A 23,223-nucleotide genomic window follows, 5' to 3' on the forward strand; every position below is an offset into this window, starting at 1 on the left:
AAGTACAGTAAAATGAAAGTAAATAAAAGTCAAATGACGGATCAACCGTGCTTTCAAAGGAAGAAGAACAGTTGTGGTTGATAATTGACATGTAACGTTCATGGACCTTTGCCAAAGGGGTTCCGTTTTATTCCATTTTTTTGTATGTTAAAGGGAATGCTGTTTTTCGGAAAGTTTGTTTGGCGTTCCCTTTACATTCTTTGACCAACAGAGAACATTTCAAAGTAACCAAATTAACCCTCTGAGACTCACATAGACTTGTTTTTGTCTGTCAGTTGGGCTCATTGAATCCACAAGAGTCTCAGCTTTCCAGTCATACCCAATTTATGCAACTCCAAGACTGTTCAGGGACCCCAGTATGCAGAACATATTCAAATACATCATTTTAGAATAGGCGAAAATAACACATTTATACTGCATTCAAAAAACTGCATGTGATTATCATAAAATGGGCATGTCTGTAAAGGGGAGACCTGTGGGTATTCATAGAATCTATTTTCATTCACATATCTTGAGGCCAGAGGTCAAGAGACCCCTTGGAAAATGGCCGTGAGCATTATTTCCACACCAAAATGTAGCTTTGGAGCGTTACTCAGACTCCTTCCCGACATGCTAACATGACATATTTGGTACCAATGGATTCTTGTTTCATATGATACCACAACCTTCACTCCTGCTACAACCTCTGAAAGACAGTAAAGTTGGGCGGCGATCCCGCGGGTTTCGGCGGAACGGTTAGACATTTTGGGAATTACGATTATCCGTTTTCTTGGTGCAGCTCAATCTCAGTCCCAGGGTGTCAAATACTGTACTAAACAGTGCGTTAGAAAGTGATGCCAAGGGGTCAGTATGTGATCTGTAGGGTAAATATGATACTAAATTCAGGAGCTGTTGGGCTTAGCTTAGCCTGGAAGAAGGGCAAAACAGCTAGCCTGGCTCTGTCCAAATGTAAAAAAAAAAAAAAAAAAAACAACAGCACAAAAGGTCAAAGGAATGTTTTGAGAATTGATTTTAAGATGCTACCAGTTGTTGCAGCCCGAGCTCCTCAGGCAGGCTCCTGGTGGACACCTTTAGTCTTTAGCCTGGACACCAGAGGTCAGAGCCTGAGGCTCTTAGGTTGTGTTCAAAAGAGAGAGAGAGATCTAAGATCCAGCCAAACTAAACATGTTCACTCTTCTTCAAATTAATCTTAAAAGGAGAATAAAACAATCTGACAACCCTGTTTTCAATTAAGTCATTAAAAATTACAAGAGTATCTCAATCTATTAATAAGGAGACAGGATAGCATCAAAAATGCTGCATTGAGGTCAGGAGCACCGACTCTGAGCAGTTGTCTTCATAAAGATCTCTTTTCTTTGCTAAGTTTATACATGAAAGCTAAATAGGTCGAGAGAAAAATGATTAATACATTTTCTACAAGGCTGAGGTTGTAATGTTGTGAAGATGCACAACATCAAAGAAGACTTGAATTACAGGAACAATCAGCACTGTTACATTTCATATTAGTGCTGGTTCAAAAGTGTTTTTAAAGAAAACCAAAACACTTTACTGTTGTTTCTTTAATCGAGGTTCATTTGCTGACGTAGAACATACAGGGACCAGTGCCTACCCTGGCAGCTTGTCACATTTATTACACACTGGCTTTAAGTAATTAATGAAATAAACATGTTTTTCATATTTCTTTCACTGGACTTTGAAACGGTAAAGTATCGTTTTAAAAACATGCTAAATACACCAAAGAGATGTAGTTTTTAGATGAATAGAAGTTGAATTATTTGTGATTTTACTATCTCAAAGTTGAGGTGGTTTCGGGCATCCGATCAGAAAGACTCCTCGACTTAGAACGCACTGGAAAGATTACATTGTATACTGTATCTCATCTGGCTTGAGAGCGTCTCAGGATCTCCCAGGAGGAGCTGGAAGACATTGCTCGGAGGAGAGGGAAGTCTGGTCTAATCTCTGCTTATCCTACTGCCACCGTGAACCTGCCCCGGATAAGCGGCAGTAAAAGGATAGATGGATGGAAGTTTCAATTGATTATAGTTTGACTAGAAAAGTGTCCTATTCACTGTTATTTCCCTCAAAGAATTAAACGACAAGCAATGATCCAGCAACGGGGACAACAGATTTTTCTACAGGATGCAATATTTGACACCTCGGCAACGAGGACATAAACTTAATTTCATAGCCACTAAAGACCAATAGAAAAGCCCACAAAACCAGAGGTAATAAAGACACGGCATTTTACAAAGAATGTTCATAACCTCAGTAGAGTCTTGGACAGGAAACCATGAAATGATGAAATCATTTTAGCAGTGGTGACCCCACATTGCAAAAAAATTAGAGATTCATATTCACTAACCCATTACTCAGCTGTGTAGCCCTGCATGCTGTTACTCTTGCTGTACACTCATAAGCAACTTATAGCCTATAATATTTGTGCAAAGAAGCTTTATTGCACTAATTTGCTGCTGATACAAAAACCTGAACAGCGTGAAGTGTTACATATTCAGGTACAGAAATCTAAACCCACATTTTAGACATTTTGGTCCCCACCAAGCTGCGCAGTACCATTAAAAGAAAACCCGACAGACCGGCTGTTGTCCTCACTATGCACCAGGAAAGAGAAATAATCTTTGTATGAAAGATTTTGTTTAAAAGGGAGCCATAAATCTCCTTTACTCATGAATATTCAGTAGCGTTAATGAACAGGGAAAGGTATATTTATTGTTTCATGGGAAACAATAGGTAAAAAGAGACACCAGCACATTGCAGTGTATTTTGCAACAGTACCTATTGGTCTGTGTTTTTTTTTTTGTGTCTGTATAAGAGGTTTTCTTGTGTTAGTTGGATTATAGTATTATCTGCAAGCTTTAGAAATTAAAGATTTGTTGGGGTGGTGGATGGGTCAAACAGGACAGGACACGACTTTCCACCACTGTTTGTGTCTCGTGTGAAACCGTAAGTTTCAGCATTCACTTATTATTTTAAGCCAAACCATGTGACCATGCGATTAATCACGATTAAATATTTGAATTGCTTGCCAGCCCCCCGTTTTAAGTCATCTTTACCCCTCCTCTTTTTTGCCTTTCATGGTAAACTCTCCACTGAAACCCAAACTAAATTTCCATTAAGGATAGTAGCTAGTGATCCACCACACAAGAAGAGGCGATACGTTAGGGAAGGGAAGAGATATAGTGCATGAAGGATTGATTTACAAAAATGAATTATTAAAATGTGGAATGAAAATTTAAAAAAGGCACAACTGACCCTCTCTCATATAAGGTGGATGAAACCAATATTTGTTTTATAATGAAAGCTCCATATATTACCATAAAGTAATAGGAACTGCATTTTCAATCAATACTGTGACTGTCACAATGTTTTCCACTCGTCATGTGTTGAATTCCCTTTGAAACCAGTAGATCAGATGTGTTTTCCCTCTGGGGAAATTGTGTGTCATACATGAAGAGTTTAATTTCAAGTTTAATATCAGCACCACGTTATTTAAGTTAAAGGTCCCATATCATGCTCATTTTCAGGATCATACTTGTATTTCGTGTTTCTACTAGAACATGTTTACATGCTGTAATGTTAAAAAAAACAACTTTATTTTCCTCATACTGTCAGCCTGAATATGCCTCTGTCTTAAACGCTCCGTTTTAGCGCATTTTGACGGAATTGCGACGAAATTGCAACAGAATTGCATTGCTAGGCAACAGCTTGGCTCCATGTGTACTTCTTGTCAGCTGAGGACATTCACATACACTGCAACCAGGAATAAACTGGGACACATTTAGAATGTTTACGTTCAAATCTGTGTAAAGGACCTAAATATTGTATATTTGTGACATCACAAATGGACAGAAATCCTGACAGTTTGTTTCAAATGCAGAGTTTCTGAATACGGGCTGCGTGTATTTCCCTGTGGATTGAGCGTTTCGATACAATCACAGTATTTATATAGGACTTAAACCTGCTTTATAATAAAAAAACATGAAAATCTCACTTTTTTACAATATGGGACCTTTAATCATATTTCATGTTACTGAAGTGTAGCTGCCATTCTGAGCTTCAGAAGAGTGGCCCTTCAGAGGATTGTGTGTGTTTTTAATTTTGCAGCTATTCAAAAGAAAGTACTTCTGCAAACTTTAAAATTGCGTACCTTTTGCCCCCACTCATAGATTTGTCTGGCTTATTCTGTCAATAAGAATGAGTAAAACCTGCACCAACTAAGTGCCGTTCATAGATTAACCTCGGCTGCTCAGCCACCGAGGCTCCGCTATGGATCTGTCTTGTATTACCAGAGCAGTACAAGCCTCTAGTCATACATCCCTCTTGTACATTGATCAAATCTGCTTGTATTTTTCGTTTGTGAAACCCGAAACGCACCAGGTATCGATTTGACATTACACAGCCGGAGCCAGCAACAATGCCCACAGCCCCTCTCTTGTTGATAATATTCAAAGCTGGGACATAAAAACTGCTGTGTAAGAGATAGAGCCTCTGAAGTCGCTCTCAGCAGTGATAATCTGTCTTTTCCCACTTAGCTGGGAAGCCCACAACGTCGAATCCATGAACATTATCCGACCTAATGCTTCACACATTCGGAGACCAGGAAAATGTGATAATCATCACTGGTCCATTATAATGTAAAGGAGATCATTCTCACTGAGCAATTTACACAATCCACACAGCAAATGCTAATCTGATCATACGACCTCTTTCACTAAAAACATCTTAATTTGAATAATTTGAGCACATATAATACAGCTTTTACTATAAAAATTGTGACGAATCAAAATAAAATCTCACAGATTACCATCAGTAGGCTACCTCCAGGCCTGAGAAGTGAAGCCAGTGCAGAAGTGCCTTAAACGTGCATTCTTTCTAACAGCCAGCATGGGGCGACTCCTCTGGTTGCAAAAAAAAGTCTGATTGTGTAGAAGTTTATGAGAAAATGAGCCTACTTCTCACTTGATTTATTACCTCAGTAAACATTGTAAACATGAGTTTATGGTCTTGATCTCTAGTTTCAAGTCTTCTTCAAGACAGCATGATGTTCATTTAGTAAATTATTGTCCCATTTAGAGTCAAATAGACCATAAAGCAGGGGATGCTTTAGGGCGTGGCTACATTGTGATTGACAGGTCGCTACCAAGGCGTTGTCCGATCTGGGAGTTGTCCGTGTTTTCGTCTTACAACTTTAACCCTTTCACAGTCTCTTTTCAGTTCATGAAAGTTAATTATAACCTTTTTGGTCGCCTAAAAATGTCTTATTCAGCGTTCGGTTGTACTTAGCTCAACCATCTCGTCAAAAGCAGCAGGAAACTTTAAGTGCTCTGGTGATCTCCCACCAGCCAGCTGCCACCTCATTAAGGTTGTTGTAGTGAAATGAGGAGGTATCGTATAGATAACTCCTCATTTCAACGTCACCAATCAGCCCCTCCTGGTCCATTGAGGCGATATCAAGGCGAGCGACGGGAATAAATAGAAACAGCTGGGCGTCTGACAAAAGTTCAGCTCAAAACGGTGCGCCACATCACGCTGTGCGCTCACGGCGAAGACATGGTTAATGACTTTGTGGAGCACAAGACCTGTAGGATGAACTTCTAATGACTGAGTACAGGTTTCTTTTTGTTATTATGGAGTGGGATCAGGGATTTAAATCTATAGCACTGTAATTGTTACGTCTCATATGTTGGAAAATACTGAAATCTGTGTCTGTGATAACATTTGAGTCCAGGGCAGGCTGCCAAATTAGCATTGATACATTTGGCGCTCCGGCTGCTTTCCGTGGTGCTGATCTAAGGCTGGTTTGCAGGCATAGCAATTGTCTGCCTTGCAATTGTCTGGAGTTGTTGTGTGTGTGTATGTGCGTGTGTGCGCACGAACATGCGGCTTGTGTTTGAGGCAAGGGCCGAAGAAAAAAGAAAATTTGCACCATGGCCAATCGCAATTATGTAACGCTGCCGGTGATGTCACGGTGACTACGTCCACTTCTTATATACAGTCGATGATTAGCACCTTACATGTAATTACCATCTTCTACTGCTCTGCATATCTCTATATTCCTTTGATTCTGGTGTGACAATGATTCACACATGTGGCTATCTGACGCTGTATCTCTTAGTAATAGTCATCTATAAGCTCCACACTCTCATTGTTGAGGCCATAAAAGGCTGCGATGAGTTGGGTCGGCTCACCCAGAAGCATTATCATTATCTCCAAGATAAACAGTGGAAGGCTCTCGGGTGATTGCTGCGAATCAGTGCTCGAAAGCTACAGTACAGCAGCCGTCCACGCCAACCCATTTACTACGGGAGGAAGTGGAGATGGACGGAGAAATGAATATGAGAGAAAGTGTTCACGAGACTCTGTATGTGTGTTTGTGCGACGGGCGAGAAAATAAATCACCAGAGATTGAATTAATGAGCGGGTCTGTGTTTATGAGAGCGAGCCTCTGTGCGTTTGCGAGAGACTAATATATCGTGAGGATAAAGGGAGAAATGAATATGAGACTGTGCGTGTGACAGAGAGAGAGAGAGAGAGAGAGAGAGAGAGAGTGGCAGAAGAAGAGGAGGAAGGCGGAGGACAATGTGTGAGGTAGCAGATAGCCGTGGGCGGGTGCTGCTGCGACGCCTGTTATTGTTTATTTCTTTGACAAATGGAATGTGGTAATTACAGCCGTGATAAAACTGGAGCAGGAGATGTTTCTTTGTGGCGTACCATTACTCCAGCCTACCTACAGCTCCACTTACTCCATCTAATAGCTTGTTTACACAGGCAGTATAGACGGAGAGATCTACCTTTGGGTGACACACACTCCAAGATGACAATGTTTCAGGAAGAAAAAAAGAGGGACTCCATCATTTCAAATAAAAATCACAGGAGTTACACCAAAAGTGGTAAACTGTACACAATGCACACACGTTTAATGAGTGTGTGGGCAATATTTGTGGCAATAGACTGACAAATCAATGCACTACAGACTGAACATTGTGTCCTGTCAAACATCGGTGTAACTAATAACTTTAAAGCTCCACTGATCAATATTTGTATAGTAACGCTCAATCATATTATTCTGTGTAGTAAGACGGGTCGGTGATGAATCCACAGAAAATTGTTACCCAACTTTGCAGCTTTTGGTGTGCGTCTGCCAGCTTGTTTTGGAGTGCAGTTGATTCAGCATCAATAATGGTTGAATCCCATTTAGATGTCCCTGTACGACTAAATGGAACGAAGCCATTGTTAATGCTATTAGTTACACCTGTGGTTTTCCTGCATTGAGGAAAAAGACCTAGGCTATGGTCGAAAAGTCAAAAAATGACGTCCTAACGTCTTTTTTCCTAACCACTTTTCCTTGACCTCGATGATTAGCGTCATGATATCAAGGAAAGATGAGAAGGAGAATTCAGAAGGATTTAGGAAAAGACAACCGTGGTGTTCAGAGAATCCGACTGCAGTTACACTAGGCTCCGTAATTATGATGCGACGGCGGCGGATGTTAGTGACGTGAGTCTGAAACTACAATGTTCCGAAGATGGACTACAAAAGGCGCTGCTTCCCCCCGTGCGTTTTTAAATAGCTCTATCAATGACAGGCTGCTTCACCCGCGGTGTGTGAAAGAGAGATACCGCAGGTCCTTCTGCTGCTGGAACACTTTACATCAACACATAATAAAGGAATATCTGACCTTAAACGTGGACAACCGGTGAGAAATATCACTTCATTACTAAGGTTGGAATTGAAATAAACAAAGGAATATATGATAAATATTGAGTTAATTGTTTGAGTTATGGAGAAGGGGTAGGATCATATACTTCTTCCAACTTCTTTTCGGACATGTAATAATTATTTATGTAGATTATTTGTTAATTGATTGTTTGCTGAAGTTGGAAGAAGTATATGATCCTACCCCTCCAATATGTTTACTGTCCATTTTAATTAATTAAAAATAAAGTGAAACAAAATGGTTGTCACTATCCACTTACATTAAACATGAATCCCAATTAGTATTAGAGTGTATGAAAATAATATGCAAGATAAGCATATTGTTTGTCATCAGGAACGGCCGAATGTTGCGTCGCTTTAAATGCTGCGGCCGCATGGAATTGTGGGATGTTATTCTCTCCTTTCCTTTGGTAAAGAATGGTCCAATGTATCCTATGCTAAAGGAGATAATAAAGGAAGCATTGAAGCACCTTTCCTCAGCATTTAGAGAATTCAAACAGCCCTTATCACGGCTGCTACTGAGATATTTCCGGGAACTTTTCTAAGCAAAAAGGACTTTTCGACCGCAGCCCTGCACTTCCATGCTCCTATACAAAGTTGTTTGAATGCACTCAAACTTCAAAACAAAACAAAAAAAGAAAAGACCAAAAGCCAGTGTTGGACAAGTAACTTTTAAACTGCAATCAATTACTCATATTTATTATTCATTGAAAAAGTGATTACATGACTTTACTAATCACTCAGCAGCAAAAGTAATGCATTAGAATACAGCACTATCTCCAACAAAATGATGTTCCCATACAACTAAACTGAACTCAATTCAATTAAGTTTCGAGGGAATGTTGTTTTCTTCCGGATTATATTGCAGTTTTAAACACGTAGTTAACGTTCTAAATTGAAACGAAACAAAACAAAGAAACACAACAAAACTTCTTCATTAGGTTTAGTAAAAATTACTGTGAAATTTAAATAAAACAAAACAAAAACACAGCTTAACTATTTGGTTAGATTTAGTATGATTTGGCTTACAATGACTATGTTTGTTATGTAAAATAAGTGAACGCTGACCTTTGGTTTCACACGGGACACAAACAGCAGTCTCTTTGGTGAAAGTTTGACCCATCCACCACCCCGACCTCTTCCATACGCGGACTTCCGCAGACTGTCATTAGAAATGTATTTGTGATACATCAAAAACAAACGGAATCCACGCCAAAATACGTTTCCCATGAAACGTGATTCACAATGCAGTTTCGTTTAATTGGAATGTAATTTTTAGGAGACGGGGCTGCCGTCAAAAGAGTGCCTTTAAAGGGACTGTTTGTAAGAAATAAAAATAGTTGTTAACAGCGACACCTGTGGCCGTTAAGTCAACGAAAGTCAGCGTTGGGCTCGCGCTTGTGCTCGCTCTACATAGACATGAACGAGCATCACTCAAAACAGTGAGGCAACACACGTCAGCTAAAACCACAATATCACTCTATATTTCAGCTGCTTGGCAGTAATGTTAGCTGACCAGACGAAGGTCTCTCCATGAATCAGTGCTGATCCTAGTGCTTTTCCTGCCTCAGCCTACCGACCGCGGCCGGAGGGAATCTCAGTTTTGGTGAGAGACGATAACGTTTCTCTCTGCGGAGCCCCGTCACTTCACAAGACACAGGAAACCTCTGTTGGTCTGGAGGAGCTGCAGCATTTATTTCTGCACAAACGTCCACTATTCACTAGATATTCTCAGAGCTACGAAGTCTTCTGCAGTGTGTAGTGTGCGCGCATGCACGTGAGAGTGGAGCGAAATAGCGAGAACGAGCGCGGTGTGTGAGTGAAGGCAAGCAGGCAGAGGAGCAGAGGAGCAGAGTACAGCAGAGACTCCGGCCCTGGAGACTAAAGCTACGTTCTCCCCCGTACTTCGACCGCGGCCAACACTGTTTAGCAAGACGGGCTTCACTAGATATAACTTTGCGGTTTTGGTGCTTCCATGTAGTTTGTGTTGGAATCTGAGTCTGAACAGCGTAGCCACACGCGAGTGCGCATGGGACACCGACCCGGATTGATTTATACTTGTAAGAAGTTACAAACAGTCCCTTTAAACAACTCCAAATCCTCCAGGGTTTCTGAAAGTTTTTGAAAAGAGTGCCAGTTCAGGAAGCCATTTAACAATTGAGGACAGCACAAGAAAAATGCACACATTTCACATTAAACTGCAGAGTTGTCCACCAAAATCCCTGATTCCACTTTAGCTAACAACAATAGCATTGATGACAGAACGTAATTTCCCCAACTCTAGCGAGGTGCCACTAGTTGCCATGGACCCAATAACTTTCTTTCTACAAGTTTTCATTCCTAACCCGACAGACGCTTGTTAGGAGATGCAGTTTGATGCAGTAGCCGAGTAGTGTATTTTTTTTGTGATATTCACAGACAGGATATCGAGGCGTAGTCGGGGGGGGGGGGGGGGGGGGGGGGTTGCAGTTCGGTGTGCTGAGGATCTCATCGCTGCTTTTTGCAGATGATGTGATCCTGTTGGCATCATCGGTGTGTGACCTCCAGCACTCACTGGATCGGTTCGTAGCCGAGTGTGAAGCGGCCGAGATGCGGATCGGCACCTCTAAATCCGAGGCCATGGTTCTCAGCAGAAAACCGATGGATTGCCTACTCCGGGTAGGGAATGAGTCCTTACCCCAAGTGAAGGAGTTTGTATTGAGATTGTATTTTGATGCTGATGAATAAATAACCTTTGTAAAAGCCTTATTCTTAAGGCATGTTACAGAACCACTGCACCGCCGCTTCACTACAATAACAGTTGGAGAATTGTTTTTTGACAGGAAGGGTAAATCCACAAATCCAACACAGTAAAAACTGATATAATCTAAAAGAAGATAAATCATAAAATACACATCTTATTCAAATGTTGTTTCTTGGCCTAATCATGATTATTGATTGGAGGCTGCGACATAATGTACCCTTCTATTAACTGCCACATCGGTGTTAGCAACCAGATCATGTGAGACGAGTTGAAAATTAACATATGCTTACTTCTACTTGTTATTTTGTTGCAAAATAGACGCCGCCGCCTGCTGCCTGATCAGGCAGCCAGCGGCGTCAGCCCCTGAATGTCAATGCTGTGCAGTGTGTGAGATGGCTGCTGGTGCATCGGGCCGCATACAGTGCTCTCAAGAGCATTTCACCACCACTGTGTGTGACTCACTCGCTATTATAATGGTAATTAGGCTGATGTATGGCCATCCTCTGTTACGCTCTGACAAAGAGAAGGGTACATATTGCCGTGTTGTTCAATTACACTTCTGCTAAATAGAATTGTATTTTCATTACAACTCTAATTTAGCTAATATTCCCTAATGGATAGCCTCTATATATTTAAATGTAAATGACATTTGTGGTTATGGCTTCACTCAAACTGTAGAGGGTAAAATCTATTGTGTTTGCATCTTTTCCCCAAGTCTGCTTCAGTAAATGGCTAAAAGGAAAATTGAACAGCCTCTAAATCTGAATGCTGTTTATTATGTTATGCATAGTAGTTACATTATGTGTAGCTATACATTTAAAGAGGATGGAATACCAATGGAGCCAGAAGATTCATCTTTATAATGTCTTGACAGGACGGAAGTCACTACAGAAAATCTATGGCGTAAGAAACGACCCAGAAGGGATCAATGCTGTACGATAGAAAAAAAACACATATACATTATATAAGCGAATTCACTTTCCTCATGCTCTACTCCACTGGGAGGTCAGAGGTCAGGCTCAGCAGGCGTTTCATCTTTCTCAAGGACTTCTTCAGTAGAAGAGAGGATGCAATCAAATCTGCAGCCACACACTCACAAGATGCTTTCTCTAAGCAATCCATGTCATTTATTCCTTTAGATTTAAAATAAAGTTTTGAAATCCTTGTATCATAAGTGTCTGGTCTTATCTAAGATTAGCAGATGGGAACTTTGTGTGCGCTGGAGTTTTCAGCAACGCGGGCTTTGCATGTGCCATATGCTGTCATCGTTTCGGAGACTTTTCCCTTTGATACAAAACAGAATCTTGCTGCGTTTGCAGCTGATGCGACAGCCATTTACGCAGCGTCTACAGTAAAAAACTAATTATCACTATGTTTTCTTTATTTATTTACCTCAGTGACAGAGAGAGAGAGAGCCAGGCCTTTATTTGGAACAGTGGCATTTCTTTTTAATTTCCTCTGTCGCCCCAGTTAATGTTACCTGTTATCTATCTTCTTCGTGCTTTGTGGCGCATAAGGCCTTCTGGTTTCTGTAATAATGTGTTTTTTTACGGGAAGGGGTTATCAGCCCTCAGCTCAACCCCCAACCTGGAGGCCTATGACCCATTTGGCATGGTTGTCCCTACCAATAGTTCAAGACTCCAGCCGACATAGCTCTAGGGGTCATGGAGATGCACAAACAACCCCACCATGATGAGGTTGTGATCCCTTCGAGACCCCCTGTTAGTGCAAACTCAAAACATCCCTGGTGTTCTCTAGTTGTCTTGATAAATCCAGTTTAATTTACATTTTTACAGCATTAATTCCATCAGTACAGAGAAAGTAATTTCAGGTGTTCCACTTTTCCCAAGCGATGTTAAGCTACCACGAAAAAAACACTTCCTCCAGAACATTCACATTAAAAGTTTGCAGCCTTCCCTTTATATGGAGGTTTTTAATGGGGGAAAAAAACATCAGAAAGTGTTGAGTTTTGTTGACGGTAGCTTAACATTGATCAAATTGATCGGAAAACAGCAAAGAAGAAACCACAGAAATTTTCAGAATAGAAAACATTATTTCTGTCAGAAAAGAGAAAGTGCTGTGGAAATGGACATCTAACTATAAAGCAAGAAATCTATGTCTGTGTGAGTGTGTGTCCTTCGCATATCTCCAGAACCAGTCATCCAATCTACTTCACAATTGGTGGGTGTATTGCTGGGGACCGAAGGGAGTGCTGGATAATGATAAATCCAGCGGTACATGTCCACCAGGTCCAGCGAGGACACTAGGGGACACGCTGCTCCACTCTGTTCAAGTGGTGACGTACCTTATCGTTGAATGCACCTGATTGGTCCCTGGTTTTCTGCTTGCCGTTTCAAACCGGAAACAACATGGCGACCTGCTCGTAAACTTTCCATTATTCCATCAAAACAATCCACCAAAATCTACTTCTGAAAACATTTTAAGTGAGAAATAGTCCACGCCACTGCTGAATCTCGTTTCTAGATCGCCTAGTTTGACAGCTTGGTTCAAGTTTCGTGAGCCGGACGCGTCGCGCTGGACGGTCTCATTCGCATGAAGGACTGTTCCTCACCTTTTCATTTTGAAAGAGCAACGGCCAATGAGGAAACTCCAACACTCGGCCGACCAATCGCGCAACTTCACTCAGTCACTCACTCGGTGACAGACTTCTGCATTTGCAGGGCTGACCCTCTGCGGAGCTTTAAGTCAGTTGCATGAAGAACATGTGTGTCGTATGGTACACGGATGTGTTTGTGCTTACGTCCCTTTGCATGTGTGCCCATAATGTAATAATGCACACGAGCACTGTATTGTGTGCGACGCAGTATCACGTGTTTATCCCTGCATGCATTCATATCGTTTTCTGCATGTGTTAGTTTTTGTGCATCCAATTAAAACACACACACAAGGACATGCATACATGCACATGTGAGTAAGTATGTGTGTGTGTGTGTGTGTGTGTGTGGACCTTCACCACCCTTGGTTTTGCCATCTCCCACACTTGAGCTCAGTTTCCTGCTGTTTTGGCCCAAATCCCAGCTGCCGGCCCGCCTCCCCACAGCGCAGGTCAAACACTGTTTTCCCTCTTAATCAAATGAAAAAGGTTAAAAGGAGAACATGGCTTCCTGAGCCAGAGGGTTCAGCCAGAGCACCAAGGACGAGTTTTCTGTTGTTTTTTTTTGTAATTCAACACAACAAAAGGTGCCACCTCTAAGCAAGAAATTATTACCACATCAACACTCGACGATTACTTCCTCACGGAAAACACAACGGGTGCACAGAGTTCAGAATAACAATGATGCCTTTGTAGTACAAAGATGTTTTGAGGTGAATGTGCTTTAAGTATCACATTTCATCGCAACGTATCTGAGAGAGACATCAGGCGGATGAGGGAGGCTCACTAGATCATTCAAGAGATTGCAAATAATATCTGAATAAACCAATATAGAAGTAAGTAATCACAGAACAGTGTATCTAGAAGTAGTATTTCTCTGTGCAGTGCAGTATCAGCTCTCAGACTCCAGCCTATCCTCTCCATCACGATCAGGAATAATACCGACGCATGAATCTGGCTTCTCATCCAGCATCCGGGGCCGTATTTGCGTATCTCTGTAGGACCACATCAGTTGTCTGGCTCAGAGCTCCCGGTTGGAACAATAAGAAATGCAGGACTAGAGTCGGGGCTATTTCTGTCCTCTGTGCTATGCATAAAAAAAAAAAAACACGCAGCCTGTGAGGTGCCGTGAGCTGTCTCCTTTCTTTATTGGAAACAGTGAGACGCACAGACTGAAACAGACCAGCGTCTGTCGGATATAAATAATCAACATTTTTGTACCAGTAGAAAGATGGGTAATAATGGGGTGAAAATCTCTATCAATAATTGAGTGTGGCGGTCGCCTTGATACCACAATGCAGATGTACACATTCACCTACAGCAAATGTAGATGGCAAAGATGTGTCTGTTCATCTGTTATACTGTATTTTCTGCTGCAATAACTCAAATCCCCATGGGGTTTACTAAAATGTCATCTCATCTAATTGTTGGCAAAGTCACAGACTATTTTATATACAGTCTGAACATATCGAAAAGGAAAAATAGACACTCATAAACCTTTGCTAAGGCTCATGTAGATACAATCTAGGGACTTTATCTTTGGAAAATATCTAAATTGATCCAGTAAAAATGTTTGATTTTCAGCATGTATGTAGTCAGAGATGTCCTGAAGTCAAATATATCAGTCATTAGTCAGAAACTATATATTTTTTGGAGGCGATCCAAAAAACAAAGAATAAGGACATTTCCCTCACAAATTAGTGGTATTTTATTTTTACTTTAATAAGGGACATGTAGCCTAAAATATTTTATACTTCTGGTGAATATAATCCAATTAATCTTATTTCTATATATGTATTTTGCATATACCCTTAAATAACATCTGATTTTGAAAACCGTATACTGTATACTTCCTCTAAAGTCCGTCTCTAGCTCTCCCGTCAGCTCCGTTCTCTTTATACGTCCATGGTCAGCTCCATCGGGGCCGTTTGAATGCATTTAACATAAATGTCAGTATATGGGTGCTCTACAGTTGTAGCGTCGGCTGATTTGACCACAGAGATGAGAGTGACGGCCGGCTTGACCGCATGTTACCACGATACGATGTTTCCTGTCCATGACAGAGTTAGCATGCAGCTTTAGCCGTGATGTCTAGCTCTGCTTTTCCTGCCAATGTGTGAAACCCAAAGTGTTTCCATACTTTACTGGATGTGTAGTGTTTACCATGTTGGATTTAACATGTGAGGGTGCAGGTCGTATCCACGCAGACCCTCCGCCGTTATCTGCTTTTTCGTTACGGCTCGCTTCGTCTTTGTTTTAGCTTTTGAAACAGATGTGACGTCACGTTACTCAGACTACAACAATAAAAGTAAAGGTAACTTCCTTCTATCTCTGCATAGACTCAAATGAAGCAAATATATCGATTTGAAATTCAACTTGAAATCAAGTAAGAGAGGACTGACAGTGAGTCAGCGGAGAAGCTGACATTTAGAGAGCTAACACGTTGATGACAGCCAGACAGACAGTAGGTTTACAGCAGTCTGGAGAAGGAGAGGAACTCTCGGGACATTAACACACAGCTCCCCGCTTCCTTTAACTGCAGTCACAGTACGCTACAGTGTGAGATACATTTACTGTATACTGAGTGTAGTAAACATCAGCAGTAACTGAATACGTCTCCAGATGCAGCAGGCAGCTGTTTTGAGCAAAAAAAGCTCTAATAAAAGCCAGTGTACACTGGGTGTCTGCTGTTTGGTTCTGGGCAAATCAATTTGGTAACTAGCTGGAGAATACAGTGTATATATAGTATCCAGCAGTTTAAGGGCCAGATATTTCCCTCTGGAGTTGGTGCATATTGGCAGTTGTTTGCTAATCTGTTCACCACAAGTACTGGTGTTTTGAAGGATAATACAAATACAAGTGACCATTATTAAATTGATAAAATGTGGCATGAATTATATATATATATATATATATATATATATATTCATTTCACATACATATATAGATGTGTTAATTTCCTAATTTATTTACTCTTCTGTTTATTTTTCCCCATTTATTTATTTACTTATTATTTTTTATTAATTTAAAAAAATATCTATTTATTTTTGCATTCATTTTTTATTTATTTTGGCATTTATTTTAAATGTATCTATTTATTTATTCATCTATTTATTTCTGCAGGATTTTCCCTTTGCATTTCACCCCTTATTTATATCCCCACACTTATTTATTTCTGTATTATTTTCTTTATACATTTCTTTACACATTTCTTTTTACATTTATGCCTCATTATGCAGATGAGGGGGCTGCCACTCAACATGTGTCTGCTTCTACTTTTATCAACTGAACTTTTAATTAACACTTTATTTTCCCAAAGGAAATTTACATGCATCATCTGCTGTATAAATATTGATATATATATATATATTAAAAAAAACAGTCTGGGAAATTTAAAGCATCATCATACGGTTTGAGTGGCCTTTCAATCATTACATGTCTGTGTTGTTCCTCGTCTATATTGTTTCTGCCATACAGAACAACAGTGCTGCTGCCATTTTTGGCAGTTATTTGGAATGTAGGACAGTGTCTATGCCATCCTATTTTAGGATTCCTGACTTGGGAAATTCCTAAATTAGGACTGTTCAGTAATAGCTACATTTCTACCCTGAGATAAGATAAGATAGGATTTGCTCCTACATGCAGTTAGGAAATATGTTTCTGTCATACCAAACATCCTATCCATCTTCCTAAACTGAGATAAGATAGGATTAATTTAGGACATTTCTGTAACGAGGCCCCTGACCCTTAACTTAAAGAAAAAAATATATATATATATCACACGATACACATATAGCCACAAGCCGAACTTTAATCTGAATAAACTCCACCAGGAAGGACCTCTCAGCAGGTTAAGACATACAGTAGTTGACACATGTGACCCCTGTCTCTCTGCAACATTACATCCATCTTCCTGCTGCACTGTTCCGTCTCTCTGCTTCTCTCTCTACTCATTTCCATCCAGACTCGCCAGGCAGCTCCTCAGAAATAATTAGCGACTAAGTCTCTCACAAGGCCTCATAACAAGCTTCACGCTCTAATAATGAGCCTCTACACAGCTCTGTGGTAAACAGCTGCCATCAGTTACACAGAGAACCTGCCGGAAGCCTTCAGTCCGAGCAAACCCAAAGACAAACCAGGCTAAGCAAGCACAATCTGCCAGATTGTTTCATCTCTTTGGCTTTTTTTTGTTTTGTTTGAAGATCCGCTAATGAGAAACCGCAAATGAATGAATTAAATGTAGAAAGGCAGAGTTGGAATTTACTGCGCCTATTGCCTATTCATAGGTCTACATACTTTAATCAGCAGTCCAAACAACAGAATGAAATAATGTGTTTCCACAGCATAATAAATGTAAAATAGTTTTGGGGGGGGGTGGAACTGAGAGATGCCGTTTCAAAAACAGGATGAAAAACAGACCTTTTCTGAAAAGAATCCAGTTCTTCTCTCCAAAGCCGACTTCCTAGCCTTTCTAAGACTGGAGGAAAGGCACTTAATCCTACCCATCCTGCTATTTGTCATGGACTTAACACGGTTTTCCAAGTGGTGAGGACAATCTGACCGGTTTGAGCGACAAATTTGTGAAGATTACGGGAACTTTCTATGTAAATATCCAAAATCTATTCTCATTTTTGGAGGATTGACCCGTTTCTGTGTTGAAACATGACCGATGTCACTTTATAACCGCCATCTATCATCATGAATCTCTTTCTGTTCATGTTTCACCTTGAAAAAACCCCCCAAAATATGTTAAAAATATAATGTGTCAGAATTCACAACAGTATTTCATCAAGAAAATCAGCTCAGACGTTACTGGAAAGGACACACGCACGCGTCGTCGCGAGGTGTGTAATGGTTTTTACAAGCCTGGATGAAAAACGCCCTGTGGGGTGTGTATGGGCAGTACAGCAGGAGCTGAGCTAACTAGCCATAAAACAGTGATGGATGATATGAAGGTTTAAACTGCAATGTGTAAATGCCACCGTGTTTATGAGCCGTTCCCTGGTGTTCACGAGGGTTTGTAAAAGGCGCACCGCTTGCATACTGAGTCTCCAACTTAATAAAAGACACCGTTCAAGGTTATCAAGGATTGGATATTTTTGCCGTAAGCTTCTCTTTGTGTGACTTGTACCTTTCTTTACTCTCTGTGAAGCCCATTCAGAACTAAATGTGACTTCAAATACATGTGACACATATATTGTTTGCATGGTCAAGGATAAACTTCTATGCTCAATGTGTTTTGCTGTCAGTGTAATAGGAACATTTAAATGACAGAGCTGCAAAGATTAATCCATTAGTTGTCAACTATCACATCTCAACAGGACACTAAGTTGCCAATGCCAATACCAGTGAATTTCCACGATTCTCGATACCCAATTAGATACCACGGTAAAAAAAAAAAGTAAAATTATGAGACTTTATTCCTCAGGTAAAGCTCAATGACTGTAGGAAAACAGCAGAGGCTCTACACGCACACACGCACTCTCTCTATACTGTATATATCCTCAGATTGCAAGCAGAAGTTTAAATTCATTGACATGGTGACAGATTATTAAACCATTAAATATTTATTTCAAATGTTATATTTTGATGACAATAAAAAAAACACTTTTCAGAGATTTAACAATAAACAACAAAAGATAGAAATTCACTTCAGTTCAGTTTTTTTCCCCACGAGTGAATCCTCTTCTCGAACAAATCAAAAGGATCTCTGAAAAAGTAAACAAACCCAACATCTCGACGGCGATGAGTGTGTGTGTGTGTGTGTGTGTGTGTGTGTGTGTGTGTGTGGGTGGGTGTGGGGGTGTGTGTGTGTGTGTGTGTCAAACTCTGACACAGAGAGAGCAGAGGACAGAAGCCTTCAAAGAGTTACTCGCCAAATGGAAAATCTATCCGCATTTGGCGTTGTTAATTTCGGACCCTGATAACAGGCATCGTACGTTAACTTTGGTAGTGTAGAAAAAAAGTACCGTCACGTTTTTAGAATTTTGGCATCGACTTGGTACCGAAGTATCGGTTCTCATGACATCCCTAATATAGACTGTGAAGCCTTTTAGGCTATTTCTTACAGCTGTTAAAGTAACACTTGACTTTTTAACAAATCAATTTGGGAACTTGAACTTAAAGGTAGGGTCGGTAATCTTGAGAATCTAGGTAAGAGTACACTTCATTTTAAAAATGATCCAAACAAACAAGGAACCCAGCCCAGTGCTGCCAACTCTTTTTCTAATAAAAGCAGCTAGCAGCACCAGCTCCAAAATGTCCTAAATTTAGCGAAAAAGTTGCCAAGTTGGGAACACTGACAGTCTGTCCGTTCAGGCATCCCTCCAAAGCCACCGCCCCCAACATTATCATGATGAAAATAAACAACGAACATGACTATTGTTAGTACTCACAGCTGTCGAGCTAGCAGCTTGTTAAAGACTCCATTTTTTTTGTCAGAGCATTTGATTTGTGATTGCTGTTGGGATGTAATGAGAATTTCAACAAATAATTTTTTTTTAACAACACTACCAATCCTACTTTTAACCACTGCATTTGCAGGAAATATTTGATATTTTTGTATTTTTTTTTTTTTAGATTGAATCCATCAAAGTACAGCAATATTTTCACTTTTTGTTTTTCTTTACCTTTCCTCCAGTGGACACATACAGTAGCAGATATACCATCATCACAACAAAACAAAAGCTTAAATGCTAAGTTAACATGCCAGAATGAAATCCCCCTTTCAGTACCATGGATAGCACCACTCAGCCAGGCGTGACAAAACATATGTTAACTTCAATATTTAATAGGAAATAATCACAAAATGCAAAAACGCAATGTGCTGTCAACATAAAAATAAATAGGCTACAGTAAATGATCCCTACTTGTCTGGCAGAAAAACAGTCTGCTTTGATGACGAACTTCTGTCCTCATTAATGATTTCCTGTGGGAGGGTCATCTGCAGTGTGTTGCCCCTTTTACCCACATCTTTGCAAATCTCCCTGCAGTTATTGAAGAGGTTCATTCAGACTGGGGGGGGGGGGGTATATTTTGGATAAAAATAGTTCAGCAGAGGCAGGGATACTAGAGTTGTTCCGATACCGATACCAGTATCGGAAATGCGTCCAATACTGGCCAAAATTCGGTATCGGCAAATATGCCAGTACCGATCAGATACCATAATTTGTTAATCCAGAAAAAAATATATATGTTTCATCATGTTTAAAATCAATTCTTCTTCACCGCTCAAAAACGGTAGCCTCCAATGTGCTGTCGCCCTGGATGCATCACGGCTGCCACTGGCAACTGATTGCACTACCTGCAATCAGTTTGTCATGTGACGATAGCAAACAAACAACAGTGCGGTGCTAGTGGAGAGTGGGACGGTAGTCAGAGCCAGGAAAATGTCACCCATTTGGCATTATTTCACAGTGGAAAATCCAACAAGTAGAGCGGCGATATGTCCAGTATGTAAGGCTTCCTGCAGGACAAATTAGCACACAGGCTGTCCACTGAGGAGACAGCTGAGTGAATACGGAATTGTTATTTATTCATAGCTTCATTTATTTCCTTCTTTGTAACTGACAAGCTGAATAATAAAAGAAAAGTTCTATTGCATTCATTCTCCGTATGTATTTGTTCATGTTTTACAGGGTTTAATATATACTCTCTATATATATATATGGAAGCAGAAAAAATGGGCAAGCGTAAGGATGTGAGTGACTTTGACAAGGGCCAAATAGTGCTGGCTAGACGACTGGGTCAGAGCATCTCCAGAACTGCAGCTCTTGTGGGATGTTCCCAGTCTGCAGTGGTCAGGATGTACCAAAAGTGGTCCAAGGAAGGAAAACCGGTGAACCGGCGACAGGGTCAGACCCGAGGCTCATTGATGCACGTGGGGAGTGAAGGCTGGCCCGTGTTGTCCGATCCAACAGAAGAGCTACTGGAGCTCAAACTGCTGAAAAAGTTAACGCTGGTTCCGATAGAAAGGTGTCAGAACACACAGTGCGTCGCAGTTTGTTGCGTATGGGGCTGCGTAGCCGCAGACCGGTCAGGGTGCCCATGCTGATCTAATGTTACTGCTGATCGGTGTATATATACGTTATATACTGTATATATATTTATCACACTGGTATCGGAACGGTAGTAGTTCAGGTATCGGAAACTGTATCGGAAAGGAAAAAACATCTCTAAGGGATATATAGACCAAACTGCAGATTATTCCCTGGATATATATTTCTTATAAAATAAGAATTCAACTTTCACCTGAGTAGAGTATTTTTTAGAGTGCTGTAAAAAATACTAAAAAAAATATTCTGGGATGGCAGATTATGTTTTCCTTCCTTGTTTATAAGAAGCTCATTTACACACCAGAAAACCAAATTTGTGTGTACTAAACGTACCAAATTTCACAGCAATCCATCCAACAGTTGTCTCTAAAAAACCCAAAGTTGTTTGTTAAGGCTTCGTTGCTATGTGCCCTGCAGTGTTCCTCCTCACACATCGGCTTCTCCCAAATGGCTGTTTCCCCCGTTTCCACCATTACAGGAGTGTACTAGCACACAGCAAAACACCTCACCAAACATTCAGTCAATGAATGTGAAGGTGTGCTGCTCCCCCCCCCCCCCCCCAGACACACAGCGATCAATAAAGCCATCTCCAAGGTGAATCTATAGCTGCTCTCAATATAGACACAGAAAATCGCTGTGCAAAGTGTAGGGATGCAGCCATGGGTTCAACAGTATGATAAACTAAATACCACCCAGGTAAGATTTTTATTCATACATTTATTTTTCTTTTGGTGTTATTGCAGTATTCTTATTTTCTACAGCAGAGCAGCCATGGGAGGAGGACTAGTTTCAGAGAAGAAAGAAGAAGAAGAGGAGATGATGCAGTCAGACGGAAGAAGAGGCAGAATGAAAGAAGCAGGCCTGCAGAAATCACAACGGGAAGAATCTTTCTTCCTCTGCGTCTTTTAAAAGCTGCCTCCACCAGCCTTATTCTCCTGGGCCAGGCATCAGCGGCAGAGAGGAGACATAGCGGGAGAGACGGCAGATATCAGCACTCAGTATCTAATCTCCCTACCCTCTCTTAATGCACCCCGGAGTATCCTTCTCCAGCACCGACACAGCCACATAGATAGGAGTCGACAGCTGCACGGGCTAAAACCCAGCACCCGAGCTTTACAGCTAAAGGTAAGCTTTCCCTGCTGGAACAGGAGACGGGGGGGGGGAGGGGAGGGGGGGTTTCTGTAAACTGTTTTCTCTCCTGTGTTTACGACTTGACAACAGGTGAAACATTGTTTTTCCAGGAAAATATTTCCTTTTTTTTTTTACTATGAAGCAGGTGGATTTTCTTTTCAGGCTGATTGTTCTAGGTTACTTTTTTGCCTCCTTGTAAAAAAAGTGAAAACAATTTCAGAAAAATCAGCCTATTTTTTTTTTTTTCATTTGTTTTCACACAGGAAAAAAATCAACTTAGAAAAATCAGCCTGAAAAAAAAAAATTTCAACGAAAAAAAAGACAGAACATTTGTTTCACTTTTCCTTAAATCATAAACACAGGAGAGAAAATAATTTAGATCAGACTTACAAAATGGATCACCGAAAAAAAAAGAAAAAAAATCTTGCTTGTCTTTCAGGGCTTCCGTAGCCAAAGGCATTTCTTCTAGTGCACGTTTTATAATTTCTAAAAAAAAAAACATGTCAGCATCTTCAAATAAGGCAAACGCGTACCTCAACAAGTAAACATAACAGTACTAACTTCTGGAAAAATTGTTGATGTATGTAGATTTGCACTGCAAATCCCTTTGTTTGATTTCAATGGTTAGAAAAAAATATTTTGCCCTTCTCTGCTGGATTCCTTCAGAGAGCAACATGCATTTGTAGCAAAGGGCAGAGGTCAGATCCAGAAAATAAATGAGGAAAATTCAAGTCACCTTGAAAAACACAACTGCTAACCACAGTGGTAGCAGCCTTAATTTATCCTCTCCTGTCCTTCCAGAGGAGACTTGAACACCTACACTGTGACAGGACTTTCATATTTAGACAATGCAAGCAAGAGAAGAAATACAGAGCTTCATTTATAAACACATTTTGTCTGTGTTTTTTTTGTTTTTTCCTACACCGTGTCCACACTGAATCTGTTAA

At 40.6% G+C, this 23,223-nt stretch overlaps 1 protein-coding gene across 1 annotated transcript in view; it reads right to left on the reverse strand.

The window, feature by feature from the left end:
• The window catches only part of LOC141772202 (V-set and transmembrane domain-containing protein 2-like protein), a 65,585-nt gene that overhangs the window by 8,603 nt on the left and 33,759 nt on the right, over positions 1-23,223 (reverse strand). The gene's annotated exons all lie outside the window — the stretch shown is intronic.

This window comes from Sebastes fasciatus, chromosome 8 (assembly GCF_043250625.1).
Source record: "Sebastes fasciatus isolate fSebFas1 chromosome 8, fSebFas1.pri, whole genome shotgun sequence".
In the NCBI taxonomy this organism is placed as follows: domain Eukaryota; kingdom Metazoa; phylum Chordata; class Actinopteri; order Perciformes; family Sebastidae; genus Sebastes; species Sebastes fasciatus.